This window comes from Camelus dromedarius, chromosome 2, assembly GCF_036321535.1.
Source record: "Camelus dromedarius isolate mCamDro1 chromosome 2, mCamDro1.pat, whole genome shotgun sequence".
NCBI lineage: Eukaryota > Metazoa > Chordata > Mammalia > Artiodactyla > Camelidae > Camelus > Camelus dromedarius.
In genome coordinates this window covers 67527745-67541663 of record NC_087437.1, presented here as the reverse complement: position 1 = coordinate 67541663, position 13919 = coordinate 67527745, and the positions used below count along the sequence as shown (strand labels likewise).

The 13919-nt window shown below is 35.4% G+C and overlaps 1 pseudogene; it reads right to left on the bottom strand.

Annotated features, from left to right (window-relative positions):
* The window catches only part of LOC105093232 (Y-box-binding protein 1-like), a 46610-nt pseudogene extending 34447 nt beyond the window's left edge, over positions 1–12163 (bottom strand).
* Positions 12164–13919: the final 1756 nt, after the last annotated feature.

Here is a 13919-nt window from a genome sequence, read left to right as displayed (position 1 = left end):
TTAAACAATGCCTTACTTCTGTTACGTATTAACAACTCCCTGTACTATGGACTCCTTTTCAACCTCTAACAACCCCTTTTATGTGAATTTGCTCTGGGTAAATGCAGGAACACCAAGCTGTGAAATGTAAGCCGGGTGGTCAGACTGATGTCCACTGGTGGACAAAATGGTCAGAGAACTAACTGCTGCTAAAGGGAGAAGACAAGACAGAGTGGCCAGAGGGCCACAGTGTGTCAGGAAGACTGACTCAGATGAGGGGAGCAGTGAAATCATAGGGCTCTGGAACCCAGGACCACAGTCAGAGAATAGCTTTGCACTTGATCCTATGCACAAAGTATTATGGGAAATGGCAATAACTTAATTGGTCTACAATGGCTGTACCTCGTGATTTGTGAACTACTTCAAAATATTTTTGGATAAGGCACGGGAGAGAGAAATAAATATATGAAGAAAGGGGGAGAGAAAGAAGGTAAAAAGAAATGAAGGGAAAAAGGATAGAAGGGAAGAAGGAAGGAATATAGGAAACACTGAGTAACATGCAGGTGAAAGGAAAGAAGACATAAAGACAGAGAAAGAAGGAAAGATAGTGGGAGGAAGGAAACATGTTGAGGGTTTATTATCATATTTATTATACTTTACATAAATCTACTACATTTTTCCTATACTTAGTCTAGAGGGAGGTACTACTATTATCACTATTTTATATATGGAGAAACTGAGGCTTAAGGAAGTTGAGAAAACTCTTGAAGTTCCTGTATCTGGTCAGTAGCAGAGCAGAGGTTCAATCAACAAAAACTAACTCCAGTATAAACAAACCATAATATAGTAAAAGGAAAAGTATATTCTCTAACAGATGTTCTGAAAGCACAGAGGAGGAAACAAGGTTAATAGCATAATCTCATTCTACTCCCTGGGACTCTTGCAATTAGTATGGTTTAGGGTACTTTTCGGTATTTTTGTTTAAATTTATTTGCAAATTAATTTTGTTACTTTACTCCCTTTTTATTCAGAAAGAGCTATAACTACATACTAATTTCTAACAGGAACTGAAAACACTTAACAAGATATGCTCTATTGTGTATAAGGTGTTAACATTGGGGCTTACATAGATTTTCTGTAGTATTCTGTTGCATTTGTTTGATAATTCTTAATAAACACACCTACTGATTCACACTTGTCACTCAGCAGCTACCCATTCTGTATCTTTATAGCTAAATTATGCAACTGAAATAGATGGTATCTAAACAGAGATATGTTGTGCACATTTTTACCTAATTCATTTAAATATATATTATGCACACATGGAAAAAAATGCAAAGGGAACCAAAATGTGTACCATGAAATATATATAGGTGTCTCAGCCATTCAGTCACCTTTCCTAGAGGCAGCTGGTATTTCCAATTTTTAGGATACCCTGCTGAAGATATTCAATGCATAGGCAAGCAAGTGTAGATACAAATACAGAAACATACTCATGAATGGTGACTTTCCTATTTGAATTCTTTTTTCACCTACTGATAGAAAATAGAAAAGAGGAATAGTTAGCCAGTTAGATAGATAGATAATAGATATAAAATTATTTCATATTGATAATACAGAGCTGCTTCATTCTTTTTAGTGCCAAAGTATTCCATTTAATAGAATATATATATATATATACACACACATACATGTATATAGTTTAGTATTCCCATTAATTTCTCTATCTCTCCTTGTTGATGAATATTTAAGTTGTTCTCATTCTGTGCTATTATAGATCATGTTGTAATGCCTCTTTTTGAATGAATGTCATTTGGGACATGTGTAAGTGTATTTGTAGAATAAATTCCTAGAAATAGAATTGCTGAATCAAAGGATATTTACATAATGCTGCTATGAACATGGGATGCAATATATTTTCAAATTAGTGTTCTTGTTTTCTTTGAATAAATATCCAAGAGCAGAATTATTTTTAATAACCAAGATATGGAAGCAACCTAAGTGCCCATTGACAGGTGAATCAAGGAAGAAAATGTATGCGTGCACACAAACACATATATACAATGGAATATTACTCAATCATAAAAAAGAATGAAACTTGCCATTTGCAACAACATAATGTACCCAGAGGGTATTATACTTAGTGAAGTAAGTCAGAGAGAGAAAGACAAATACTGTATATTTTCACTTACATGTGGAATGTAAAAAACGAAACAAACAAATATAACAAAACAGAAACAGACTCAGATACAGAGAACAAACTTGTGGCTACCACAGGGAAGAGAGATGAGGGGAGGGGCGAAATAGGTGACAGGGATTAAGACATACAAACTACCAATTATAAAATACATAAGTCACAGGGATGTAATATACATATAGGGAACGTAGTAAATATTTTATAATAACTTTGTATGGTATGTAATCTATAAAGATATCAAATCACTATGTTGTACACCTGAAACTGATACAATTTTCTAAGTCAACTATATTTCAACAAATAAAACTTCTAAAAATTCAAAAAAATCAATTTTTAATAAATATTTGTCAAATTGGCTTCATAGACATTGAATCAATTTACATTCCTTCAGCAATATGAGTAACTACTTCATTGTATCAGTTATTTTCATGTATGATTTTGCCAAGACAATAAGTAAAAAATGAAAGCAGTAATCCATTATTAATTCAATTTTTATTTTTTAATGAATAACCTTAAACTTCTTTTCATATATTCAAGAGCCAATACACTCATGCCTTGTGTATGATTTTTTTTTTAATATCCTTTACTCATACTTCCACGGGCTGTTGATTGGGGCTGCCATGAATAGCTGTGTAAGATTCACTTCTGTATGACTGGCTCCCCTAGAATTACACAGGACATAATCTTTGCAGCTTGTCTGGAGCCTTGTTGTTAGTCATTCTCTATTCATTTGTAGGCATTCTTTATATGTTATAAAAATTCATATTTTGTACCTTGATGTGAATGAGAAATAGCTCAGGTGATCAATTATCTTTTGACTCCATTTAAGTTTTGGTTGTTGAGTTTGTTTCTTCTTATGAAATCTAGTTTATCACTCTTTGATTTCAGTGTCTCTGGCATTTTGTGTCATATTTAAGAAAGTCTTTTCTACTCCAATAGAATAAATATAACTCTTTTATATTGTCTTCTATAACTTTCATGATTTCATTTCTTACATTTTAGTGTCTGATATAACGAATTGCTTCAGATGTAAGAAATAAGAAAATGACATTTTTCTGCAAGGTTACTCAGTTATCCAAAAACCATTTACTAAATAACTTGTATTTTCTCCACTGTTAGATGCAATTCATCTCTAACATATACTAAAACTCCATAACATTTGGATCTATTTCTGGAATCCTCATTCTGTTCCATGGATCTGTCTATTCACACATTAGTGCAATCCTGCCTTAATTATAATAGTCTCAAAATTGTTCCCCTATGATTGCTCTTTTTCAGGTTTTTCTTGGATATATTTTTCCATGACCTTCAGATTCACACTGGTTGGTCTTAAGACCTGTTGATATTTGGAGGGGGGACTAACGTTTTATTTATACATTAATTTGAGAGAAAAAACATCTTCATGAGAGTGAGTATTCCTATGCAAACAGAAGGTAAGCCTTCTCATTTGTTTGAATTATCTTTTGCACCTGCCAATAGTGTTCGTGTATTTTTTCTTCTTGAACATGTCTTGTTAAATTTATTCCTATAATTTTACTGTTTTTGTTGTGACTGTTATAAATGGGATCTTTTAGACCATCGTTATTTTTCTTACTAGCTTTGTTTATCTATAGGAAGGCAACAGATTTTGGTTCATTAGTTTTATATTATGATACCTTATTGAATTCTTTTCATTTATAGACTTTTTTTGGTTAATTATCTTGCATTTTCATGTAGACAGTTTTCAAGTAGACAATTATAACATCTGCAGATAATTATATTCCTGTGTTTTTATTTATACATATTCTGCTTCTTTTTATTGTTTATTCATATTCCTATTACCTGAGGGAAAAAGTTTAATAATCTAGGAGTTAACGGGCATCCTTGCTTTATCCCTGATGTTAGTAGAATTTTTTTTCTAGTATTTCATCAATAATAATGATGCTGGTTTTTGGTTTGAGGTAAATATATTTCTATTTTAAAAATTAATTTTTGTCAAGAATAGATTTTATCAAATGTCTTTCCATCATCTAAGACGAGTTCTCCCTTACAATCTATTAATGTGGTGATTAATCAATAGATTTCCTAATATTTACCCATCCTAATATATCTGGAATAAGGTTCCATTTGGTCAAGGAGCATTATTATTTTACCATGCTGTTTGGTTAACACATCTCGCTTGTTAATATTTTCCTAGTAGAATACCACTTGGTTTTTAGTATTCAAACTTTATAAAACATATATATCTCTCAGTATGTTTTCCAGCTGATATTTTTATAGGAAACTATATTGACAGCTCCAAAATTCAATGTATCGTAGCTAACAAAATGATGTGCAGAAAACCCTCAAGTTACATTCCTCATAAAATTGGCACAATGTGTCGAATGTCAAGAAGGAGGATGTGCATAATAGTAATAGAAGAAACATTTAAAAGTAGTCTATTGTCAGTTTTCCATTTCCCCCTTTTCTTCTTTCTCCTTTTCTTTCTTCCACTTCTCTTCTCTACCTGAACAACTCGCTCCAAAAGGCATTAGGTGGAACCAAGCAACACAGGTGTCTGCACAGTGGTAAGAAGGGGCAAAAGCGGTGGCCCTGACTGAGGTGTCACAGCCTGAGGAGAATGAAGATGACATCCACATGGGAGCGGAAAGGAGTGCCCAGCAGGGGTTTCATAAACTGAATGTGTTGAGCAGAGTGTACATGAAGGCTTAGGCAAGTGGCTCAGCATGAGGAGTTCAAACACAGGCAGCGTAAGAAGAGCTTCCTCACAACAAGATGGGCCCATGTAGAGTAGGGAGGGATAAAAGAGGGCAGTCATGTTATGCAGGAGAGGCAGGAGCAGCAATGCAGTATTGGTTATACATGCATAAAAAAGATAAAGTGAGTAAAAATATTAAGAATAAGGAGAGTCTAACTTTTCACTGTCAGAGAAGATAGTTAACAAACATTCATAGGGAGAAAACTAAAGTTAATACTGTGGTACTGGGTTAGAATTGGGAGGTGTTAGTAAAAATCTGTAGATCTCAAGATACAGAGATAACTACAGATGCAAATATAGATGCAGACATGCACATGTGTATGCATATATTATGTAGCTTTGTTCATCAAGACAGCCTAGGGGCAGTGACGCCCCAAAAGTAATGAGGACACCTAGCCCTCAGACCTTGGTTTATAAATACCATTCCCCACTACAGGAAACCAAGGATCCTTAGAGAAATGGCTGATTCCAAGGTTAGAATGGGAATAGTACAAAAGAATCAGGAATATCTCGTCGTGAGAGGAAGAAAGTACTTAAATTATGACAAGGACATGTCAAAACCAGCTTGATGGAGCTCTCAATAGTTAAAACAGATAATTTGAGCATAGAAATACACACTGGTATTAACAAATTATGACCTATTATTCAAAATAGGAATCCATGAATTCATATTGATATAGGTTAACAAATATGTTGAAAGTTTGATGACGATCACAATATTTACATGGTTCCAAAGTACAACCCTCTCCTTAAATATTTATTAATTGTGAAGGGAAAAGAGTAAGTTACAATGGCAAAGTCTTGCATAAACCAACCTTATCAAGTAATCAAAGATAATACCATCAGTTATGTGATAAATTGAATCATGCATCCACCTAATAGGAGGTAAAGAGAATGCAATGTCATTTCTGTAATATCTAGATGGGAAGAACATGGGAGGAGAAGAAGAGATTACTAGTTATTCCAATATTGCTAATAGTAGGAAATCAGTAGAAAATAACTAAGTAAGAAAAAAAAAAAGAACTTAGAAAATAACATAAAAGTGTTGGTATAAAAGTAAACATTAGTATAAAAATGCAACCTTCCTGAACATCAGAAAGTATACTCAAAATTATTTAAAAAACAAATAATGGAAGAATAGATCATAACTTTTTCAGTGGTTATTTAGAAGAGACAGAATAGTGTGAAAGGAATAGGGAAAGAAGTTTGAGATCTTTGAATATATCTTTTCAAGATATGAGTTAGGAACTATAGCAGTATTTCCTCAAACAACTTTAACAATATTAAAATTATAAATCAATCCCTTTAATTAAAAATAAAATAAATAAACCTAAATATGTATTCAGTCGAATAAACCATTCCAAGAGACTTTAAAACAGTAATTCAATGTTACATGACTAATAGAATATATTCTAGAGAAAAAAAAATACGAACAGGGTCTTCAACTTTTTTTTTACTAATCAAAATTATTTGTATTAGTGTAGTAGCAGATTTTTGCATCTGTGTATTCAGGGATAAAGCAAATGAATAACTGAGGGACATTTTTACCATTTTCAGCACCACCACTGAGAACTGTAATTTCTTCTATGTAAAAAAGGCAAGATAGTTGAAAGAAACAAGTAAAAACCCTCTTATTCTTTCTTTCAAACTCATAGAAGTATCAAAACAAACTCATGATATATTTTATCTTTAAAAAATACATCCTCGTTCTGTTCACTGAATACATTTAGAAACAATGTCCAAACCAGTAGCAATATGCACTCCTACTGTCCAAACTGTAGTCTCTATCTGCCGTTTTATACTTAATGGAACCAAGACTTCTTAGAGAACTGGCTGATTCATTTCTGTATGAATCTGTAACACTCTGACATACCAGAGAAACTACCAAAGACTATTAAGTTGGGGTCAGAATAACTTACGAGCCAATCTGAAAAGGCTTTGACTATCAAAAATGGGGAGACCTGAGCATCAATTAGAACTAAAACTGTAATGACCTGAAACATACCAAACATATTTCAAACTATTAGTTCAAATAATAGTAAAAAAAATTTAACCTAATTGTTCAGTATGCAAATAGTCCCAATTTATTATTTGAAAACTGGAAAACAGAAGGAAATAATCAGATATCCATGGAAATTTTCCCACATATCACCACACAGTAATCATGTCAAGATAAAGGGAAGTGTCTTTTTATACAAATACTCTCAGTAATAAATGAAGAAGAAATGATAAAAGTAAAATATCACCATAACTAAATGGATTAATAACTGATCTAAGTAGTGAGTGTCAGGGACTGCTAGTAACCAGGCATTATATGCCTCCTGGTGGAAGAAGACAGAATCATGAATAAAACAGTCATGCTGACAACTTTGACACGCAATCTGATCAAACTACCAATTTACAGGAAATAAGTGATGTTAAACTCCACCAAGGGGATGCAATTAGCAAAATTTAGAGTGTGGGAAACTCTCCAGAATAAATTGACCCAGGTTCTTCAACACAGAAATTACAAAATTAAATAAATAATACACAGGAGGAAAAAATGATTAAAAAAACAGAAGAGAGAGCCAGGAGATTAAGAAATTCTGGCACGTGAGAGGGTGCTCCCCTTATCTGCTATATCTGGACTACACACGGAGGCTCATGTATATAATCCTAGATCTGCTGAAGACCACCATGTAGAGACAAGTTGCATCAGAGTCAGGGCATCCCAGAAGAAAGCACTGAAGAGAAAAAGACTGTGTCCTGACGATGTCACATACCTCCCTCTGGAACCATCCAGCTATAATTAAACAGGGTTCTCTGTACTTCAAAAATAGTTTTTAAAAGAGTATTTATTGCTAAGTGTCAGTAGATTTTGGTCAATTCTCTCTTAGCATTGTTGGAGACATAGGAACTCGAAGATGGTAGTTACTTGAACAGTTATACAAAGAATACAGATAAATAATAGTTGTAGACCTGAAGGGAGGATTTGTTCTCCAATACTCTTAGTCTGTACTAATCAGCATTTTATCATAATACAAAAGGCATACCTATCAGTTTTCACATGCACAAATCTAGGAGTCATCAATAAATAACATAAATTTAAATGAAGATTTAGAGATATAATATCTAGAAAAAATGAATTACAATGGATGCAATTCTATTTTATATGGATAAATGAATAGCTCTGCATAAAACCTAAAAACATCAATTTCACAGGCACAGAGAAAGAAAAAAAAGAATCTAACAAATCATGAGTAAAGGCCTGGAATTTCAATTGGATGCAAGTTCAACTGATCTGTCTATAATTGTGGCCAAAATAAAAACATACATATATATATAAAATTTTAATAGGAGTAGTATCTCTAAATCAACTAAAATAATAGTCCCACAACGGCATTTTTGCCTTTTGTCCTTGCCAGAGTATCAGTTCTTATTAACATATTTAAGGAAATAATTTTAAAAGTGGAAGACTCTGTAAGAGGGGAAAGGATGATTATCAAGAAAGCCTGTAATGGTTAATGATCTCAGACTGTTTAGCCTAAGGAAAATCAGACCACATGGCAACTCTGTTACTTAATGAAAGAAGTGAAGACATGTGAGAAAGGTACTCAATTTATTCTATGTAGATCCAAGAACTGGAACCCAAGGGTGGAAATTACAGAGCTGTAGGTTTGAGCTTAAGAAACGATTTTCTAACTATCAAAGCTGTCTGAACTCAGAAGTTTCCTTATGGAGGCAGTAAACTCACTCATCACTGCAAATGCTCCCAATGATCCCCCTTTAGGTCTAGGTACCTCCCCACTAAAGGGAGGTGGGAATTTGAGCTAAATGACCGTTATAGGCGCTTTACAAGTTAATATCATATTATTAAATAAACCATACTAATAGTCAAATAGATCAGGTTTATTATCTGGCATTTTATAAACCTTATCTTTAATAATAGGGTGATATTATTTTATGTTTGCTATTACCTATTCCTTAAAATTTATTAAGCCTGAAGAACAACAAACAAGAAAAACTCAGTTTCTCATATGTATTTGCTCCTGTTTGACTCCTATTTTTCCCCATCATGTCTCTCAATCTAACCAACTCAGCTAATCCACCAAGCATGCCACTTCATGCAATTAATAACATCTAATGTGCTGGCCAAAGTTTCCATTAAACTCTTACATTTTGTGAATCAGCAGCTACTAATTGATTTAAGTTGCTTCTTCCTTACTTTACTGATTGCCAAGGAAAAGTTCATAACAGATATATGAACATACTCTGCTGAGCATAATCTAAAACCACATAACATTTCACAGCAAAAATCAAGTGAAAACTTGCCTAGATTCAGGGCACCTTATATGTTTAAAACTTACATTTGTAATTTATTGCATAAAATGGAATAAAAAAGCATATTTCTCCTTGTTCCTTTTAATCTAAATATTATAAATTACATCAGAGTATATTTCGCCAAACTTGGGTGTTTATGATGTAACCCCAAATATCTCTAGTCTGTGTCACTCTAGATGGATGATTCATGAATCTGTAACTCAACTTATGCATTAAGTTTTTATTGAGTGGCTATTTGTCACATCTTGTCCTATACTCTGGGAATAAAAGAGGAACAAAACAGTCATGATCCCTGTCTTCATGAAGCTTTATATCTAATAGAATAGACACCACTCATTATCACATCGATATATTATCAAACATAAAACTTGAGTTGTGATAACTGCTACAAATGAGAGCTACAGGGTGCTGTGAAGGCCTATGAATAATAGGATTAGACCTGATGAAGGTCAATGGTCGCTCCCCTAAAGTAGTGACAAGAGAGCTGATCTAAAGAATGAGTGAAAGTTCTCCCAGACACATCAAAGCACTGTGCAATTACGACATTGTTAAAGCTTTCTGGTGAACCAACTATTTCATGTATAAATGAATGGAAGAAATCTGTGTGGCTAGAACCAAGAGGGGCATGAAAAAAAGAGCCTAGATCAAGATGAAGATGGAAAAACAGGTAAGGCCAGACCAGACATACCCTTCAAAGGTATGTAAATATGTTTGGGATTGGATAAGCATTTCCAATTGCCACAGATCATTTGGCAAGAGGTGAGAGGTGTGATGAGGGAGAGTAGAAGGCAGTAAACCAGTTAGGAGGCCCTGTTACTTGTCCATTTGAGAGAAGGGTGGCTTGGATCGGATTGACCGTACAAGTAATGAAATTGCATTCAGGAGATATTTGGAAGGTAAATGTGTTAGGATTTACATAAATCTAAATCTATCTTTTGCCTATAAATTAAATTTAAATAAACTGAGTTGTCTAGTGCCTCTTTATCCAAAGAATTCCCCGAATTTGTGAGCTGTATCAGTCAGGGTTCTCCAAAGAAACCAATCGGATACTCAGCAAAAGAGATTTATTCTAAGAAATTGGCTCACACAATTGTGGAGACTGGCAAGTCCAAAACTGGTTAGGCAAACCAGCAGGCTGGAAATTCAGGCAAAATCCCATGTTAGTCTGTGGGCAGAATTCCTTCTTCTCAGGAAAATCTCAGATTTAGTTCATAAGACCTTCAAGTGACTGAATGAGGCCCACCTACATCATTTATGGTGCTTTACTCAAAGTCAACTGATGGTAAATGTTACTCACACCCACCTTCACAGCAACATCTCAACTAGTGTTTGCCCAAATACCTGGGCACCATAGCTTAGCCACATCGACACATAAAATTAAACCATTTCATGAGCCATGTATAAATTTACCTCTTTTGGTACCTCAGAGGGTCCCTCTGAGTTTGGCACTGAAATCTAGTGAACGAATCTATATGAACATTTCATGAATTTATTAGCTCAATAAATTAACTTTAATAAAATATTATTTCAGGCTTAGGCTTTCCAGGATTAAAAAATATATATTTTGTTTTCAATTTCCCTGATGTTAGGCTGTCTGTTATACTTATCTCCTTCCTCCAGCAACTGTAAGCTTCCCTGGATTGTCTAGAGTAACATAGATATTAAGAATAAGGAAAGATATATTATGTTAACTTTGATGCATGTCTTGGTCTAAGTTCAGTTTAACATGACCAAGGAACCAAGCTACATGACACTACCAATCTGTCCAACTTCTCAGCACATCTGTTAGGAATTTGACCATTGCAAGGTCCTCAGTGGATTAGCAAATCTGGAGGTTTTACTGAAAACTCCTAAGAAATTTATTAAAAGTTTTCATGAGGTCCAGTCATACCAAATACCTGCGGGAACTCATTTTAACAATCCTGGAGTCAAAGAAATGATCAGATTTTTCCTATATTTTGGTATGCTGACTTCCTCATTTCTTCTCCTATACGAATCTCCCAGGTGTAAGTAACATCACCAACATCAGAACGATAACTTCTGTATGTGTATGTGTGTGTGTGTACACGCATTTCATGTAAATCTTTGGCAAAATCTTAAGTCAAAATAAAGCATGCTTACTGATTTCTCTTTGCTGGAGTGTTGGTTTATAACTCATGGCCCCCAGCACATCACTGCCCCTCCCCCATCAAGACAGGCATACTGTGGAACTAATAGACACCTTTCCCCTGGTATTTCTGTAGTAAAGGCAGAATATCAATCTGTAGAATGAATGCAGTTCATCTTCCTGAGGGTAAAGAGTAAGCAGAATAATCTTCCTTTTTACTTCAAACTTTGGAGGACAAATGTCAAATAACTAGCTGGAATTTTTAAACATATCTTTTGTCTCTTTCTGGGACTTACTATCTTTACTTACTACTTCTACTCTCTAATTTTTCTATTAATTTTTCTGGCCTTTATTCTTCCCTGCCACTGACTAAAAAATTTCCTCAATCTGAACTCCCCTCACTGTTTCATTTTCAACTGTATCCATTCTACTGTTTATCTCAGCTTCTGTGATCTTGATTCCACTATTTTTTTTAGACCTAACATTTTTGTTTGATCGTTTGTATGAATTTTTCTGCTTCATTGCCTCCTGTAGCTCATTGAGCATGTTATTTTGCTTACTGTAAATTCTTAATTCACCAGTTCCAGTAATTCCATCTTGTATGGTCTGTTGTTTTTCTTTACCGTAGTTCAATGTCTCAATTGCCTGGTTATTTTGGTCAGTGGACTTACGTGCCCCTGAGTCTATCAGCTACCATACCAAGTAATGTGTAAAGGAGAAGGTCCAATATCCAGTCCTTAGTTTTGTCCTTCTTGGTGAGTTGTAGAAGTGAAGCGAAAGCCCTGGGGAAGATTGCATCACAGGCGGCATTTCCTGCTCCCATTTATTGCCACATTTTACTAATTAGCAATCCATTTCTTAACCACCAGAATAAACCAGCACTGGGAAGGGGCAGCCTCTTTACTAATTACCCAGCTGCCCTGGGAGTTTGGAGAAGCAAATACTTGAGAGCAGCCAGGCAGCCAGTCATTGGGCATCAGCTACTTACCCCAGCAACTCTTTTTATGACTTCATATCACCATCCAACACCCGGCAGCCTGAGCAGTTGTTGAGGTGACGGGGTCAGCAATGATTGCCCAACTGTGGAGGAAAAGCAAGAGCAGGATTTACAAACCGCCATCTTCCACTGCTGTGTCTGGCTGACCTCTACTCTGAGCTACTGTGACCTCCAACTTCAAGGTTTCTCATAGTTTTTGTGTTCATTTCTCAGGTTTAAGCTGCCCTCCAACCTCTACAATTGGTTGGTTTTAGAGAAGGAGCTCATAGCTCATGCTATATCACTTTTTTCAGGAACCAGAACCAAAACATAGTTTAGCTCCTAAAGCAAATATTATTATGTAGTAGAATGCAAGATTCACACAAAAATATCAAATAAAATACAAAAATTAAAATGCACTTTTGTTCTTACAGGAGATTTATTCAAATTATGCCCAGAATGTACCATCGTCAACTCCCAGGGTGTTACCTATTCAATCTACTTGGCCATGTTAAGTCATCTTTGGGAAAGTCTCAGAAGTGCTGACTCCAGTGATCAGTGAACAATCCTCTGTTACAAATCCCACCAGTCTGCCTAACAAAGAATGAGATCCATTGGTCTGTAACTCTCGGGTCTCCAGGGATCCCTTCTCACTCATGGTTGGGAGTTTCCTTGGCAATCACATAGCAGAGAGGCTTCTTTATGGCAGCATGCATATTTATGCCAATGACTCCACAATTTCACCCCTGAGTTCCATTAGCAGCAGAGGGCCTAAGAGATCTGAGAGATGCTAGGACCACAAAATAGGGAAAGAGAAAACAGATCCCTTACCAAGTGCTGGAGTGTAGGCAAACAACATCGTAAGCCCGATATGCGGTAGGTCTCAAGTGCATACACTTACAAAGGGCAGACTAAGAGAGATTCTAGAACCCAAAAGGTCAGTGATGGTGCATGCGGGTAGACAGCGTGCTACTAGGAGCCTGGCTGCTACGGAGGAAACAGGAATGGAAGACACAGCAGAGAAGAAAGCAGGGTCTCTACTGAGATGTCTCAGAGGTTGACCAGCTGCCTTCACGCTCCTCTCACCTGGGTGTGAACCAGTCTGTACTGAAGCTGGCCAGTGGGAGACACTTGCAAATATCTACCATGCTAGACAGTGAGTTCAAGAGTAGGTGGAGCAAAGGCATTTTTGTGACAAAAAAAAACTAAGATGGATGATATCAGTCCAAGTTATTTGTCTTCATCTACTTTTTCAATTACATATAGAACAGACATAGCATTTCCTGGCGTTTGATCTAGTATCTCTGATCTGTCTTTGTTAAGATATAATTTGGGAGTGGAGATTCCTTTAACGTCTTCCTCAGAAAACCCCAAAGCAAAGAATTCATTTATTCTCCTTGCTCTCTCTCTTCCTTCCCAAGTCCAGCCTTCACAGAACCAATGCCAAGTGCTTGTTTCTCTGGTTTTCTGCATTTGGTGTGCTTAAAGAAATTATTATTGGCATTAGGGAATCTTGCAGATTTTCCTTGAATTGTTTTTTTGACATGCCTAATGTTTATTATGCCCTTGACCTGACACAATTTTGAGGTACCCTGGTCTCATC